Genomic DNA, 16,664 nt, shown 5'->3' with positions numbered 1-16,664 from the left:
TGCCTCCCATGACTAAGTGTTAAGCTAAAATACCTTTGTTTAGCTCACAGGAAACACCCTGACCAGGCCCACCTGTGAATGGTTGCAGGAAGGAAGAAATAAACACATTCTCTCTGGAATCTGGCTGGAACCAGGAAATACTTGCAGCAACTTAGCACCTTTTTTACTTTACCTCCTCACCTCCCCCACTTTGTTCTATAAGCAACTAGCATCCAAACCCAGGCAAGGACTGGGACACCAGTCCACCATATTCTCAGTCTACTGGTTTTCCAAATAAAGTCACTATTCCTTGCCCCAACAGCTCATCTCTTATTTATTTAATTGGCCTGTCATGCAGCAAGCAGTACAAGCTTGGACTCGGTAACAGCCACTCTGTCCTAATAATAAATAAAAAGTTAAACGAATTGAAAAATCAACTACTCATCTTAGATCCCTCAGAGAAGTAAGGTCACAGGGGAAACCATTACCCGCCAAGGTGGAGAGATGGACAGGCAAATACACAGAATCACAACTTACCTGAGCAGAAACTCACAGGCAGAAAACTATGGGAACCAGTACTGAGGTAGGAAAATCTGAATTATAATTGATGAATATCGGAAAGCTCAGGGTGTACAAGACTGAGAGTTAAAAACTCCAGAGGGAACCAGCTGTAAGAGGGCCTCCACACTCCTCTGAGCTTTACCTCTAGGAGCTCAATCAGGCTATCACAATGAATATTGGAAGAGAATCCCCTCAGATTATAGGTAGGATAAGGGGAAAAGTAACAATTTTGAAATATACCAGAGTATCTGTTCTTCAAACAAGGTGTGTGCTCAAGTGAAATCCCTTTACCAGAGTCTAAACAACCTGGGTGAAGGAAAATATCCAACTCCAGCCTGCTCTATCCTTTCAAGAGAAATATTCAACTTCAGCTCTGCCTAGTTTTCCATGAGGGAAGAGAAACACCTGATTCCAACCTACCTACTGTAGCCATCCTGTCCCACCAAAGGGTGGGGGTACTAGAAGCATAGGTAAAGTTCACAGTCCAGAGGCACAGGATCACCAAAACTGAAACTTAATCACAGGACTACAGAACACTTCTCATTCCTCCACAATCTATCATCACATTACTAAAGGCCTATTTACTGTTGTGCTTACTACCCAATACATCATGTCCAGCTATAACTAAAAATTACAAGGCACACCGAACAGTAAAAAGACACAGTTGGAACAGATAGTTCATACATCAGAAACAGACTCAAATATGGCAGGGATGTTGGAATTATCAGATCAGAAATTTAAAATAACTATGATTCATATGCTAAGAGTTCTTAGTATATTTGCACATTGTCTACTAATGGGAAAAGTAAACAAGATACAAGAACAAATAGGTAATATAAGCAGAAAGATGGAAATTCTAAGAAAGAATCAAAGAGAAATACTAGAGGTAAAAACACTGTAACAGAAATGAAAAATGCCTTTGATAGACTCAGTTACTAGAGAGGACATGGATATGGAAGAATATGTGAGGATATGTCAATAGGAAATTGCAAAACTGAAAAGCAAAGAGAAGATGATTGAAAAAAATGATAAAATATCAGAGCTGTTGGACAACTAAAAAGGTGTATCATATGTGTGATGAGAAAACCAGTAAGAGAATAAAGAGATAAAGGAACAAAATAAATATCTGAAGCAATAATGACTGAGAATTTCCCCCAAATTAATGTCTGATAGCAAACTACATATATGGGAAACTCAAAGAAGCCCAAACATGATAAATGCCCAAAAAAGCCCTAAAACTAGAAACATCATATTCAAAATGGAGAAAATCAAAACTGAGAAAAAAATCTTAGAGGATGCTGGAGGAAAAAAACACTTTACCTAGGGGTTTCCCTGGTGGCGCAGTGGTTGAGAGTCCGCCTGCCGATGCAGGGGACACAGGTTCGTGCCCCAGTCCGGGAAGATCCCACATGCCACGGAGCGGCTGGGCCCGTGAGCCATGGCCGCTGAGCCTGCGCGTCCAGAGACTGTGCTCCGCAACGGGAGAGGCCACAACAGTGAGAGGCCCGCGTACTGCAAAAAAAAAAAAAACAAAAACACTTTACTTAAAAATAAAAACTTCATTTTTTAAGTTCTTAATTAATCTAACACATAACAGTTTCATAGTCTTAATTCATCTAAAAGATAACAATGAGTTCAAATAATAGCAAAAATGTATTCAATTACGTATGCTTCTGTATTATATGCTTGATTATGCTTTTGTACTATATGCATGATTATATCTCATGTATAAGTGAAATGAATGAAATCAATAATATAAGAAACAGATGGGAAGACTTAGGAATAGTTTGTTGATACAAAGTATTTGTACTACTGGTGAAGTGATATATATATATACTGTTATTTGAATGTGGACTGGGATTAGTTGTAAATATATATTGCAAAATCTAGAGTAATCACTAAAAAGAGCAAAAAAAAGAAATATTACTGATATGCTAGAAAAGAGAGAAAATAGAATTGTATAAAAAGCTCAGTTAAAACCACAAAAGGCATACAAAGAGCACCTGATGAAACAGGAAGTAAGAACAATGTCAGTGAATAGAAAACTGTGACAACTTTGGTAGATTTTCATCCAAATATATCAATAATCACTTTAATGTCACGGGCTAAATATGCCAATTAAAAGGCAGATAGTGTCAGAATGAATCAAAAATTAAGGCCAACTTATACACTGTCTACAAGAAACCCATTTTAAATATAAAGACACATACAAATCTATACTAAAGAAATGGTGAAACATAAACCATACTAACACTAATCCAAAGAAATTTGGGGAAAAAAAGAAAAGGAAAGAAATGTGAAGTAGCTTTACTTCAGTAGCTTTACTTTAATTTCAGACAGAGCAGCCTTAAGAATAAGAAAAATTAACAGAGAAAAAGAAGAGCATTGCATAAATTTAAAAAAGGGACAATCAACTGGATATAATGGATATCTATAGACTAATTTATCCAACAACAGCAAAATCAACATTTTTTTCAAGTTCACATGGATTATTTACCAAGATAGACCAGTTCTGGGACATAAAATCACCTTAACTAATTAAAAAAAAAATCCCATAAAGTCTGCTCTTAGACCACAATGGAATTAAATTAGAAATAAATAACAGAAAGGAAAATCACAAATTACTTGGAGATTTAAAAGCATACTTCTAAATAACATGAGTTGTAGAAGAAATCACAAGAGAAATTTAATTTTTTTGAACTAAATGAACTAAATAAAAATATAATTTATCAACGTTTGATGCATACAGTGAAAGCAGAGTTTAGAGAGAAATTTACAGCAATAAGTGCTTAAACTGGAAAAGAAGAAAGATTGAAGATCAAAAATCTAAGCTTCTACCTTCAGAAACTGGAAAAAGGAGAGCAAATTAAATCTAAAGTAAGCAGAATGAAAGAAATAAGAACCATTAGAGTAGAAATCAATACATTTGAAAAGAAGAAATAAAAAAATCAACAAAATCAAAGGCTGATTCTTTGAAAAGATCAATAAAATTGATGAGCCTCTAGCCTAGAAAATACTCAAAGGACCTGAATAAATGTTTCTCTAAAATAAGATATACAAATGGAAAATATGCACATGAAAAGATGATCTAAATCATTATTCATTAAAAAAATTCAAATCAAAACCATTGTGAGATCCTACTTCACACAAACTAAGATGGCCATATTTTTTTAAAGAAAAATAATAAATATTGGTAAAAAAGTAAAGAAATTGGACCCCTCACATATTAACACTAGCAATGTAAAATGGTGTAGCCTCTTTGGAGAACAGTTTGGCAATTCCTCAAAAATTTAAATGAAGTGTTACCACATAATCTAGTAATTCTACTCCTAGGTATATACCCAAGATAACTGAAAACACATGTTAATATAAAAATACACAAATGTTCATAGCAGCATTATTTTTTAATAGCCCAAATGTAGAAACAATCCAATTGTCAATCAACTGAATGAACAAAAGTGATATAGCCGCACGATGGAATATTATTCAGCCATAAATAAGGAATGTAGTAAAGATACATGCTACAAGTTTTGGATTAACCTTGAAAATATTATGCTAAGTGAAAATGGCCAAATACAAAAGGCAAATATTGTATGATTCCACTGATATGAAATGTCTAGAATAGGTAAATCCAAAAGGACAAAAAGGAGGTCAGTTGCCAGCAGCTGCAGAAAGGGGAGATAGAAAGTGACAGCTAACAGGCATGGGGTATCTTTGGGGGATTATGAAAATCTTCTGGAATTAGTGGTGTTTGCACAACATTGTGAATAGACAAACAAATGTTGAATTTTCTACTTTCAAATGGTGATTTTGTGGTATGTGAATCATACTTCAATTCAAAAAATAAAGACTCCAAAACCTAAATATCATCACTACCCTCAGGGAGATAAAGAGAAATATATTGCATCCATAGAAATATTTTAAATTACTATAAAAACAACTGGTAAAAAAATTAAAAAACCTTTTAGAAAGTAAAATTTCACAGCAAATTAGGGAAAAACTCAATAAAAAACAGGGAAGACACAGGTAAAAATATTCACACAAAGTAGAGCAGTAATACAGAGATGGAAAATAAAAGGGAAAATGAAAAGATATAAATAAAAAGAAAGAAAATGAAAAGACAAGACCAGAGGACATCATCCAGAGAGCACACATGAGAAAATGGCTTAGTAACCTCATTGTCAATGAAATGATTCCAAACAATTTCAAACTGAGGGACAGGGGTTTAAAATCATAATTCCCACTAATATTGGGAGCAAAGAGTAGAACCTATGAAATTCTATGTTGGAGATGGATGATATAGTAGTTCTAACAATACTGGGAATCTGAATTTTTTTTTTAATTTTGACCAACATTACTAAAAACTAGAGATGACTGAGTAAGGTGTTCAAAACTCTGAAGGAAAATATTTTCTAACCTAGAATTCTAGAGCTAGCTCAGCTAAAACTTAAGTGTGATGGTAAAATAACGACATTTTTAAACAGGGAAAAAACTTTTTAACATTCCTCAAAAAGTATATTTCTATTGCAACTTTTCTCAGGAATTTACTAGAGAATGTTATCTACTAAAATGAGAAAGTAAACCAAGAAGGAAAACATGGATAAAGAAATGGGAGATCCAATACAGGAGAAAGAGTGAAAAGGAATCTCAGGAGGGCATTGAAGAAGATCACAAGTGACAGCTTCATACCAGGTTAGACAGAAGGAAATTAGTTCATATTGGAGCAGATGAGAAACCTCCAATAAAGGTTTCTTCAAGATTATATTGGTAGAACAACTGTCTATTCTGAATGCACTGCAAAAAGATGTAGACTATTCGTATTAGGATGATTTTGTAATTTAAAAATACATAGAAAAATAAGCAAATAAAAATGTTAGTTATTAATTACAGGAAAAACAAGCTGTATAGAAAAGAGAGTACTCAAAGAATGCTAAATGATGTAGCCATGAAACACATATACATAGCTGTATGGCTGTTAGCATAACTGACACCATATTGGGGCCTTACAACTTCTCCTTTCACTGACTCTACCCAGGACTGTACTCAGCAAATCACTTCTCTGTTATCAAGTGCTTTGTAGTTAATAGACATTGTTTAATAATCATTAGGACCTGGTAGCCTCTATGCTCTGTTAGTCCTTAGGAAAACCTTCTGAGGAAAACCTTCCCTGATGTGTTCCTGGCACCCATGAGACTAGTACCCATTCATAAATCTTAAGTTAGGAATGCACATCCTGTTTCCAAGCACCTATACCTTACCCCATACCCTGTGTTAACTAAAAAATTGTCCTAATGGCCCCTCAGCAGTGTGAGTGCAGTTGTCAATGTTTCCGGATCATTGTCTACCCAATCCAGATCCCACCCTGTAAGTTACCCTATCATAAACTGATCCATTGATTGTATGGAGCTGTCAGCCTCATGTTTTTTAGTCTCAAGATGTCTTCTCAGTTCAGTGGGCACTCTTCGTTCCCTCTGTCCTCCAACAATAGTCATAAAAATGTTAACAATATTTACCTCACCAAAATTATGATCTAACTAGAATAATAAATGGGAGGCTGGGGAGATTGGAAGAGTGTGTGTTACTTGGCCAGGACAAAGTAACATCTCTGGATACTGCTGGTACGTTAAGGTGCACCTGTTTATTTGTCTTGTTTTGTGTAGATAAAAGCTGTTGCTAATGGGAATCTCAGAAGCCAAAATGCTACAAAAATTAGTGGGCACTGATTGAGCACTTAAAAGCTATTAAGGTACTTTCCACCTAAGCCAAAGACTCCCATGTCAGGGTAAGTTGGTCACCACCAATCTCAAGAAAATATCCATACAATGAGATATACCATAAAATGTCACACATTTCCCAACCCAGTGACACAACCTTTTAGGTATTAGTTTGCCTCCAAGAGACCCAAAGACTTAGCTAAAAAAAATTAATAGATAATAATAAGAAATGTGACCTTTAAGCTCTAAAGAGTCAAAGCATGACACCTCCAGCACACCTGCCTATTTTATGTCTAAGAACTATGGTTCCAGAAATTATAAATATCTTAGAAAATGACAAATTCTTACTAAAAAACAACCTGGAATTACAATGGCCATTGTGAGGAATGTTCCAATTAGACAAGATCATTTATTTAAGAAGCACACTTTAAAGCAAGGGTTCCCAAATCAAACAAACGGAATGGGATACCTATTTGAAATGGCATGCAGAAGCCTCCAAAAGGTTTCAAAAATTCCAAAATGGTTTCATTGGAAGATTTGTTGTGAAAGGCTAATGAAAAATTAAAGACAAAAGTGGGATCTACAAGACTGTCTTGTACTGTTCCTCCCTACCCCCCTTTATATGAGTTCTCTTTCTAGTAATCCTCTGTCTGAATTTTCTTTCCACTCTAAAGAGACTGCAAGACTGTAAGCAAAAGTCCACTGAGTTAGTGGCCTTATAAGAATGTCCATATCACCCTCAAAGGTGGGCCACCATTTAAGCATCTCCCAGAGCTGAAGGAATTCTGAGGGTTTTTCTGGTAAACTGCTACATTATTCCCTTAAACAGCCAAGGGAATTTTAATTAAATTAATTTTAACTAAGATTAAAATTAATGAAAATCTTTCCAGATTCTGGTAGATACCAGAGCAACACTCTACTTTTAACTGGCAGAAGCTGGCTAGGGGTGAGAATTCTCACCATAGTCAACTCTCCTGGATCTGTGTCTGTAGAAAGAGGAAAATCTTTGGGCACACTTCTTGAGTTTAAGGGATAACGCAATACTGTTGCAGGAAAGGGGGACTCTTCCAGGGCCAGAGTGTGCGCTCTTACCTAACACTCGAAAATGAACTGTCCGAGGAGACACACATGCTGACAAAGCCAGAGACTTGATTGGGAAGGGGTGCCCTGGAGGAGAGCAGCAGGGTAAGGGAGCCCAGGAGAACTGCTTTGCCATGGGGCTCAGTCTCAGATTTTATGGTAATGGGGTTCGTTTCCGGGTTGTCTCTGGCCAATCATTCTGACTCAGGGCCCTTCCTGGTGCCAAGAGCATCACTCAGCCAAGATGGATTCCAGCAAGGATTCTGGGAGGTTGGTGGGACATGTGGACTCGCATCTCCTCTCTCCTTTTGACCTTTCCCGAATTCTTCCCCTTGGTGGTAGCCTGTTAGTTCCGCATTCCTGACCAGGACCTCCTGTTGTAAGAGAACTCATGTAAGTGGCTACTATCTTGCCTGGCCAGGGCAGTGGTTTCGGTCAGTAATTCCCCTAACAATACTGTCAGAAACGTTTACTGTTTGTCCCTGCTGAAAACTGACAAGATATTTAAAAGTATTTTTTTTAAGTAGTTGGTCGAATTAAAGGCTGATATTCTGTTTCAGAGCCTAACAGAAATTTTTTTAGGCTTTCTCCCTGAAGCTAAAATAAAACTATGTACCCAGAGGGAAAGAAAAGCGTTCTAAAGCCTTTGTGGAAGAATTTACTAAAACATTCCAAAGACAAACAGCTCTAAACCCAGAACATAAAAATCTTTTGATTTCTATCTTAGTTGGAAATCTTCTCCCTGATATAAAAAGCAAATTAAAGACAATGTGGCTGAACGGGTGGAACAACATGTGATGTCATATAAGCTGCAACCCAATTATTTGAGGAATTAAAAGCAACTGTCTTTATCATACAAATCTTTGCAAAGCCAGAAATGTAGCTCTAGAAACAATTCAGAGTCAGCTATCCTTTTAAACAATTACCCTCACCCATTCATCTCAAAAGGCTTATAGGTACTGTAAAAATTCTGGCCTTAGGAAACAAGAGTCCTTCTTAGAGGAATTTGCATTCTTTCCCTGTGCCTTTGAGATGTAAATGTTCTTCTTGATCCCTCCAAGAACTCTTATCTAGTTCATCTCTTTAAAATACAAACTTCTAGGGCTTCCCTGGTGGTGCAGAGGTTGAGAGTCCCCCTGCTGATGCAGGGGACACTGGTTCGTGTCCCAGTCCGGGATGATCCCACATGCTGTGGAGCGGCTGGGCCCGTGAGCCATGGCTGCTGAGCCTGCGCGTCAGGAGCCTGTGCTCCGCAAAGGGAGAGGCCACAACAGTGAGAGGCCTGCATACCGCAAAAAAAGAAAAAAAAAAAAATCAAACTTAAGGGAGGTAATTCTTATCAGAAGAAAAACAAAAGGAGGAAAAGGTTATTTTAAAACTTAGACAAATGAAAAATCTTAAGTGTCTTCTCTACAAATATTAATAAAAAACTTTAGCCATCTGAGCAGGTAACCTTAAGTTACTCCACCTGTAAGAAACGTAACTTGGATTCAAGTTCTCTTATAACTAGTGAGTTTTGTATTATTGCACCTGATTGATGACTACAATTTTAAAATGAAAGCCTTAAGGTTTCTGTGTCTGTACGTTTATGTGTGTCTATGTATATGTGAGGTAGATATGTGATATTTTCTACCTATGAATGGTATTACTAAAATTAATTTGTAAAAGAGCTCTATTTTATTGGCTTAAAGATTAAGGGCTTACATGAATTAAGAATTCTTAAAACTCTCAGAAATATAAAAGTAACTAATCCAAAAGCCTTTCAAATCTATGTGATCTGGGAATTTATTTGGTATTAAAGCTAGTTTGGGGGGTTTAATTAAAACAGGCATGTCATTAGAGTTTTCAGCATTAAATACAATATTTTATTCTACCTTGGTTTAGGAAAGGTCAAATGAGTTCATGTTATCTCTTACAACATTTGTCAGCAAGAAAAATAGCTTGGGATGATAGCTGATTTTGTCTAGTATCTCATGAAGTTTTTATTGGTAGTCTATATATAATTATTAGGAGCAGTGAATTACATAGATGCAAGTGGTACAAAAGTATAGAAATCAACTTTTCAACGATAATGAGGCTTTAGAAAACGTTTACTTAAAAGTAGTTTCTAAAATATTTTGGTAACTTGAAAACTTAGGGTTCTGCTGAGTTAAGTCAAATGATAAAAAGTCACTTAATATCTAGATCATTTCTAAATAAGATAAAATACTAAATCATTAATTGCTACACACGGGTTTATCCACTTTTGGCTTCCTTTTTCAGAGAAACTAATTATATTGATGTCTATTAGTAAATATGTTTTGTGCCACACTAAAAAGTTTAGTATGAGAAAGCATACGTTTCTTGAAATTATAAGGACTTATAAATGTGCCAAGTTAAAGAATGCTAACATAAAAGATGATTCATAGTTGCTTACTAAATTTTCATTAGAAATTAAGGTTTTTAAGGGTTAAGAATTCTGACATACGTAATTAAAGCTACTAGAAATAATAAGGGAACATCTCCTTATACAAGGAAAACAGGATGCATGTTTTTCAGTAAAAGAAGGGATGAAGAATGGAGATGCATTTTGTTGTCATTGTTGAGGGAAAAGGAAGCAGTTTTGCCCTAAAATGAGGCTGTTTGTTTCAGAAGGTGAAAGAGAAAAAAACAGAAAATCTGAATGTAAAAAAAAAAAAAAAAAAAAAATTGCACAAAGGGTGTAGAAAAGAAATCTTTTCAAAAGATATTTTAACATGTGGTCAAACTGGCTGAGATTACATTTAATTAAGGTAAATAAACTTTAATATCAAAAATAATCTGGTACAAAACTAGATTGGAGTTTTTCTGTTAAAGACAAACTCTCCCAAATGAAAATATAAACGAAGACTTTTTTGACCTGGAAATACTTTGGGATTTCCAGAAAGCCTCTGGAACATCTCAGAAGATTTGTTCTCACCCCTTATATTGGGTTGGCCAAATATTTCATTCGGGTTATGGAAAAACTGGAACAAACTTTTTGGCCAACCCAATAAAAAAGAGATGCTAAACAAATTAGGCTTATTTGATATGTTAAATTATATGGGAAGCATTGTCAAATAAGAAACAATATTAAGTCTCTATGTTGTATTTCCATATGTTATAAGTATTCCAGAAATTGTGTAAAATTCCTGGAAATCTCATATGTCCTGGTATAACGGTATCATTTGTAATTCTAATTATTATCTTAAAATGTTATATATCAAAGATATAACTACATTTCCTTTTCAAGTAAACTCTCATTAGATCTGTAAAAATGAACATTTTTAACATCTTTTGTCATTTTTCAGACAGTTACTGTTTTTGCAAAAGTGTTCTTTCAATAGTGCATCCTCTTCATGGAGATTCATAGGAAGAACTGTGACAAGTACAGGTTTCTGAAGTACACCTTTGTAAACAAAGATGGAACATTTACTTTTTCTCTGGAAAAGAAACATTTACTTGATTCCTCCAGAATTCAGAAATTCTTGAGTATTCTTTTCATAGCAACTTAGTTATTTGCATAAGTTCAATTAGAATCTATTCTTTGTGTAATAGGACACAATTGGAAACATTGGCTATATTATCAAAGCTTTGACTGCAGTGTCACATTTGAGACAGATGTGCATAGACTCAGATACGACCAGATAGTTTTAAGAAAGTAAGGCTGACTTTATGGAGCCAGTGAAGCCGCTTGTTTCAGGTCCCAGAAAAGCAGTCTTGAAAGGGTCTTAAATGGTTGATCATTGTTCTTGCTGCATTTGTGATAATCAGGCCAAGTTTAATGCAAACAGATTAGTTTCACTGTGATTATCTTTTGTTAAAAAAAAAAAAATTGGAGGTAATGGTAGAGAGAAAAATTGTGTTTGCACTTTTGTCTATGTGGAATTCTGGCCACGTTGTTTGCCTTTGAGGTTTTGTTATATACTTATGGCTGGATTGGGTCCTGAATTCTTCTAGATTCCTCAGATGTCTGTCTACAGCTCTCCAAACGAATGCTTCCAATTTCCTCCCGTTCTTTGGATTTGTAATCACTAAGAACGACTTCCCTTGAATCTCCTTGCAAGAGAATCTCCTCACTAACCAGATGGAAGCTAAACTTCAGGGACTTGAACCTCGTGTACACATCTCGCAGTTAAAGAAGGGTCTGCTTGACATCTGGTCCTGTGCAGATACTGGAGACCTTTGAATCAAATTGACGAGGAAGAGAAGTAGCTGACGCTGATGTAGATTGCTTCCACTCATGACACTGGGTCAAGACTTCCCACTTTAACTAAACAGAAAACCTTTTCTTTTCTTTCTTCCCTTTACTCTGGCATTGGCCTGGAAAGATAATGGCATCATCCATATATCTCCGGCCACTCCTAAGGGGGGGTAATCTTTCAGACTGCTGGATTTGTCAGAAACTCTGATCTGTCCATAATGCTAGAGATGCCCTGGTCCTCCCTGTGACCAATTTCCCTTCTATTCTCAATGTTACCATAATACTGTAGTTCTTCCCATCATAACTTTCGCCCTTATTTCCAATGCCTCAGTTTCTCTGGAATAAACTCGGTCCCCTTTCTATTGTGTTAGACTCTCTAACCCTGGGGGTCTGTTTTCCTGTTTCTGGTTAACAGTCCCAAACCTAGGGAACCTTGCATCCAGATTCTATACCAGAAAGGGACACAAAGCAAGAGTAGCCAAAATAAAACTACCTGTGTGGTCTCTGACCCTTAAATTTTACTGGCCTCCTTGGCTGTCACCTTTCAGCCCTGAGCCACAGACTCAAATGGGAATTACCAAGAGGTAATCATGATTCAAAATTTGCTTCCTTTGTAAGATCACTGATCCCCTGACTAGGAGAAAGTACAAATGAAGCTATGATGGGAACCTCTCCTTAACTCTTTTTTTTAAAACTTGCTTTTAATTCTTTCTTTCTTTATTATTTTTTAACATCTTTATTGGAGTATCATTGCTTTACAATGGTGTGTTAGTTTCTGCTTTATAACAAAGTGAATCAGCCATACATATACATATATCCCCATATCTCCTCCCTCTTGCATCTCCCTCCCACCCTCCCTATCCCACTCCTCTAGGTGGTCACAAAGCCACCTCCTAGAGAGATGGAAATCTCCTTAACTCCTGAAGATATTGCTGAATCTGCTGCTAAAGCAAGAGCTGCCCAACAAAAATCCTTATACTCTCTGGACAAAGTTGTTCCTGATAACAGGATAGCCCTTGATTATCTATCTTTTAACTCCTTCCCTCCTTCCTCTACCTACAAAAGCTTTCCATTTGGTACAGCTCCTTGGAGCACCTTTCTATCTGATAGATTGGATGCCGCCCGGTTCACGAATCATTGAATAATGCCAATTAGACCTTCAAATTTACTCAGTTTTGTTTTTTAACACAAATCAAACAGTAAGTTATACACACATAATAGAAATAATTACCACGATTAAAAGATAAAACAAGGTATCACCTGAGAATTTTTCAGAATTGAATTGAAAAATGACTTGAGTCCTCGCATTGAAAGTCCAAATATCAACGAGGTAGTTTTTGTTTTTTGAGCTGTTTCAACAGTTTTCTAAATGATTATGCCTCCTTCAAGTGACCCCTATTGGTCTCCTTAAATTTTGTAAACCACTTAATTTTCTATCATCTCGTATTTTCTTAGCATCTTTTAGCTTCTCAAAATCTTGAATCAAACTCTTCTCCATTATGTTACTTTGATCTCTTCATTTTTCCTATTTAGTTTCCTTGGTCCTTTGTAGTTTTCTGGAGGACTTTTCACTGTTGTATGCGACAGACCATATCACAGAAAGAACACTGAATAAATTAGAGTTATTGAAAGGTAGAGTTGGGAGCATGTGATAGATATATTTAAATATTTCTTATAAATATCATCAATAATAACCAACTTTGGCTATTGATTATCACTGCACTATCTAGCTATGAAGCAGAGCTATCAGAGTATTTTGAATACTTCAGGAGAAATACGAAGCTCAGGCCTTCAGCTAACCCTAAAGTTCTTTTCTCCATTTACATTAGTGACATTCTCTAATCCTTAATCCTCAGACATGTATGTTCAGTAAACTCACAGAACCATGTCTTGATTAAATACAGCTGTGTAACTACCCAAAGTACAGGTTTAACAGCAATCTTCTTGTCATCGCTCAAAAATAGTTTAAAACCTTAACACAAAAGGTTACAAATTAATTATTTGTAATGTCCTAAATCCCTTTATTGCATCTCTAAAGCTCCCACATTTTTTTAGCTCTCACTTCCTAACAAGCACTTAAAAAAAATCTTAGAAACACATCATTAATTAGAAGAATCCTCAGCCTTGTTTTCTTTTCTTAGCTGATTTACGCAACCTCCTCTCTGCAATCCTCTTCTTTTCCAGGCCTTTCCTTAACCTTCCCTATGACGCCCTTTCTCCCCTAAGATCCTTTGAAACGGAACTTTCACTAGAGCAGAGAGAGGAAGTGGAGCCTTAGCCCTTCCCTGACCTCTTGGGGACAAACTACCCTTCACTGAAGGCTCTTCTCTTCCATTAGACCGAATAATGCCCTTGCCTGTAATCCTAATTGCTTAGTTTGTCTATAACAAGATTTTCTGGGATGTTAGCCTCTGAAGAACCGAAATAAAAAGCTTCCTAGAGAGTGTAGAAAGTAGAGTAATCCTGTTTTAGGGGACATCTCTCCTAGGTTTGGGTTTCTGCCAGAGGTCTCCCCTTGCTTTTGTAATATAATCTAATTAAAGATAGAAGAGTGTTTTTAGAACCTAATGCCTTGGTAATCAATTTAGGTTTGAATATTTCATAAATTTAGAACTTAAGGTTTCAGTTGTGGGTGTTCCTTATGAAAGTGGCTTCTTAAGAAAACTGGACCTGTTGACTTTCTGGACAGTGCATAGACTTTATGAGGTATGATGATGAATTAGCTATAAAAGCAGAAGGATTTACAGATTCTATTTCCGGTTAAATGTCCATCCATTAAAAAAGGGGAGATAATTGTGCTGTACAATTTATATTTCAAATTTTGCCTCACCTAGATATTTGAAAACTGGTTTAAGGTGTTAGCCAAACCAAAAATGCAGTTAAATTCACCCAATTCTGATTTATACTGTGTATTTAAGCCCATTTCCCATTGCGCTGCTTCCCGGAGTGCGCACTATCTGTCAACTGCTTTAAATATAAACGAAGTTCAGCAAAACATTATATAAACAGAAGGGAATTATTCTGTTTTCCTGCATCAGACTGAAATGCAATCCAACATATGATTTATACTCCATATTATTGGCCTTGTTTTTTAGTGTAGGTCAAAAAGAAATGTCTTTTAAGAAAACAAACTAATGGTTACCAAAGGGTACGGGAGGGGGGAGATAAATTAGGAGTTTGGTATTAACAGATACTACTATATATAAAATAAACAACAAGGACCTACTGTATAGCACAGGGAACAATATTTAATGTCTTGTAATAACCTAAAATGGAAAAGAATCTGAAAAAGAATATATATATATGTGTATAAATATATATGTCTGAATCACTTTGCTGTACACCTAAAAATAACACAACACTGTATATTAACTATATTTCAAATTAAAAATGGTTAAAAAGTATCTTTTAGGTATATAAAGATAAATTGTGAGCCATTATTTTGTACTATAATCAAAATTCTCATTGATCTGCACCTGGGAGAGATTTAAAGTTATTCTCAATGTTGTCTTAATACCTCTGATATTACTTTCAAATTTCATGAGAATATTATTTTAAAACTAAGATGTACATAAACATGTTAGTTCATTAAACACTGGGCAAACACAGATTAACATGATTATTTAATTTCACCTCTAACAAATATAATGATAGCACAAAATCTATGTATTTTCTCCATTTCGACTTTATTATAAAGAGCAAATATGAAAGGTTAGTAACTAAACATGTGGTATGAATACCATTACGGTTAGTGTTCTCAAATGAATTTTTAGTCTTTAGGAGATGAACTGCTGCATATTGTATTCAGTTTGGTTTAAATAACCACCCCCAAAGTTCAGATAAGTATCTGAACTTTATCCGAACTATCCAAACTTCCTTTAGTTTGTGATTCAAGTCTGAAAATCTCATGAGAACAGATGCTCTTGCAACTTTCCCTTACTTCCTGCTTCATTGTGAGAACCAGGTTTCCAAAGAAATTCTTACATGCATAAGAAGTTTGAATGCATGATGCTTGTTGGGGACTTTTTCTCCCATTTAAGTTAAAATCTGTTATGGCTTTTATCCAAGTGAAATTTCAGGTCTTTTCCTTCTTATTATCTCCATGATGTTCTGATAGCTTTGACCACTATTTTCAGCTTGAAACTCTTCCTCGTTAATCCTCCATGACATTAGTTTCTCCTGATGCTCCATCTATCTTTCTGGTCTCCCCTCAGTTTTTGCTTTGACATTTGCTTAATCTAAATACCCCTTCATTGTTTCGGATTTCCCATGCTCTTAATTCATACAATAAGTAAACATTGAGCACTTTCTATATGCCTAACACTGTTGTAGGTACCAGGTTTATAGCAATAAACAAAGCAGGAAAAAACAAAATCTTGCTCTCATGGAATGCAACTTTTAGTGGGGGTAAACTGATAGGCAAAACAAACAAAAAGAAATAAAATATTTAATGTACTAGATACTTTTAAGTACTATGGGGGGAAATAAAGAAGGGTAATAGGGGAAGTCCCAAGAAGGGGTAGAGTAGAAATGGGGTTGTTATGGTACATCTCACTGAGAAGATGCCATTTGAACAACAAGACCTGAAGGAGGAGAGGTCATGGGCTATCTGGACAAAGGTCACTCCAGGCAAAGGGAACAGCATCTGAAAAAGCTTGGAGACTAGCATATGTTTGGTCTGCCTACTGTCTTCCTTTTCTTCTCATGCTATACATTGTCTATTTCCATGGACTAAGTTATCAACAAAATGGTCATCACTCCAAAATCTGTATCTCTATTCTGAGTGCCATACTCTAACTTCCTGCCAGACACCTGAATGTGTTATGAGCATTACAAATTCAATATATCCCCAAACTTAACATATTTCTTCCCTCTGATTTCTTCTATTATCACAAAAATATCCACATAATGATCAAAGTCAGAAACCTAGGAATCCTTTTAAGTTTCTCCTTTTCCCCTACTTTCCACATCAAACTTGCTTTTCCATTTAACACTATTTATTAAGAAACTGTCTCTGTGCTATATGCTGTGGTGGAAAAGATTAATCAGTGTGCAAAATACCTACTACATGTTTTTTTCTTTTTTTTCCTTTATATTTGTCTACCTCTCCACAGCTACAGCCTAAGTGT

At 35.7% G+C, this 16,664-nt stretch overlaps 1 long non-coding RNA gene across 2 annotated transcripts in view; it reads right to left on the bottom strand.

Annotated features, from left to right (window-relative positions):
- The window catches only part of LOC137220110 (uncharacterized), a 350,093-nt gene that overhangs the window by 214,846 nt on the left and 118,583 nt on the right, over nucleotides 1-16,664 (bottom strand). The window contains exon 4 of one of the 2 annotated variants that reach the window (XR_010941473.1): nucleotides 1,861-2,052. The exons of the other annotated variant lie outside the window; for it this stretch is intronic. This is a non-coding gene — a long non-coding RNA (uncharacterized lncRNA). The remainder of the gene's footprint in view (nucleotides 1-1,860; nucleotides 2,053-16,664) is intronic. 2 annotated transcript variants of the gene reach the window in all.

Source organism: Pseudorca crassidens, chromosome 2 (assembly GCF_039906515.1).
Source record: "Pseudorca crassidens isolate mPseCra1 chromosome 2, mPseCra1.hap1, whole genome shotgun sequence".
NCBI classification, from domain to species: domain Eukaryota; kingdom Metazoa; phylum Chordata; class Mammalia; order Artiodactyla; family Delphinidae; genus Pseudorca; species Pseudorca crassidens.
The sequence above is the reverse complement of the archived record's forward strand: the minus strand, read 5'-3'. Positions and strand labels throughout refer to the sequence as shown.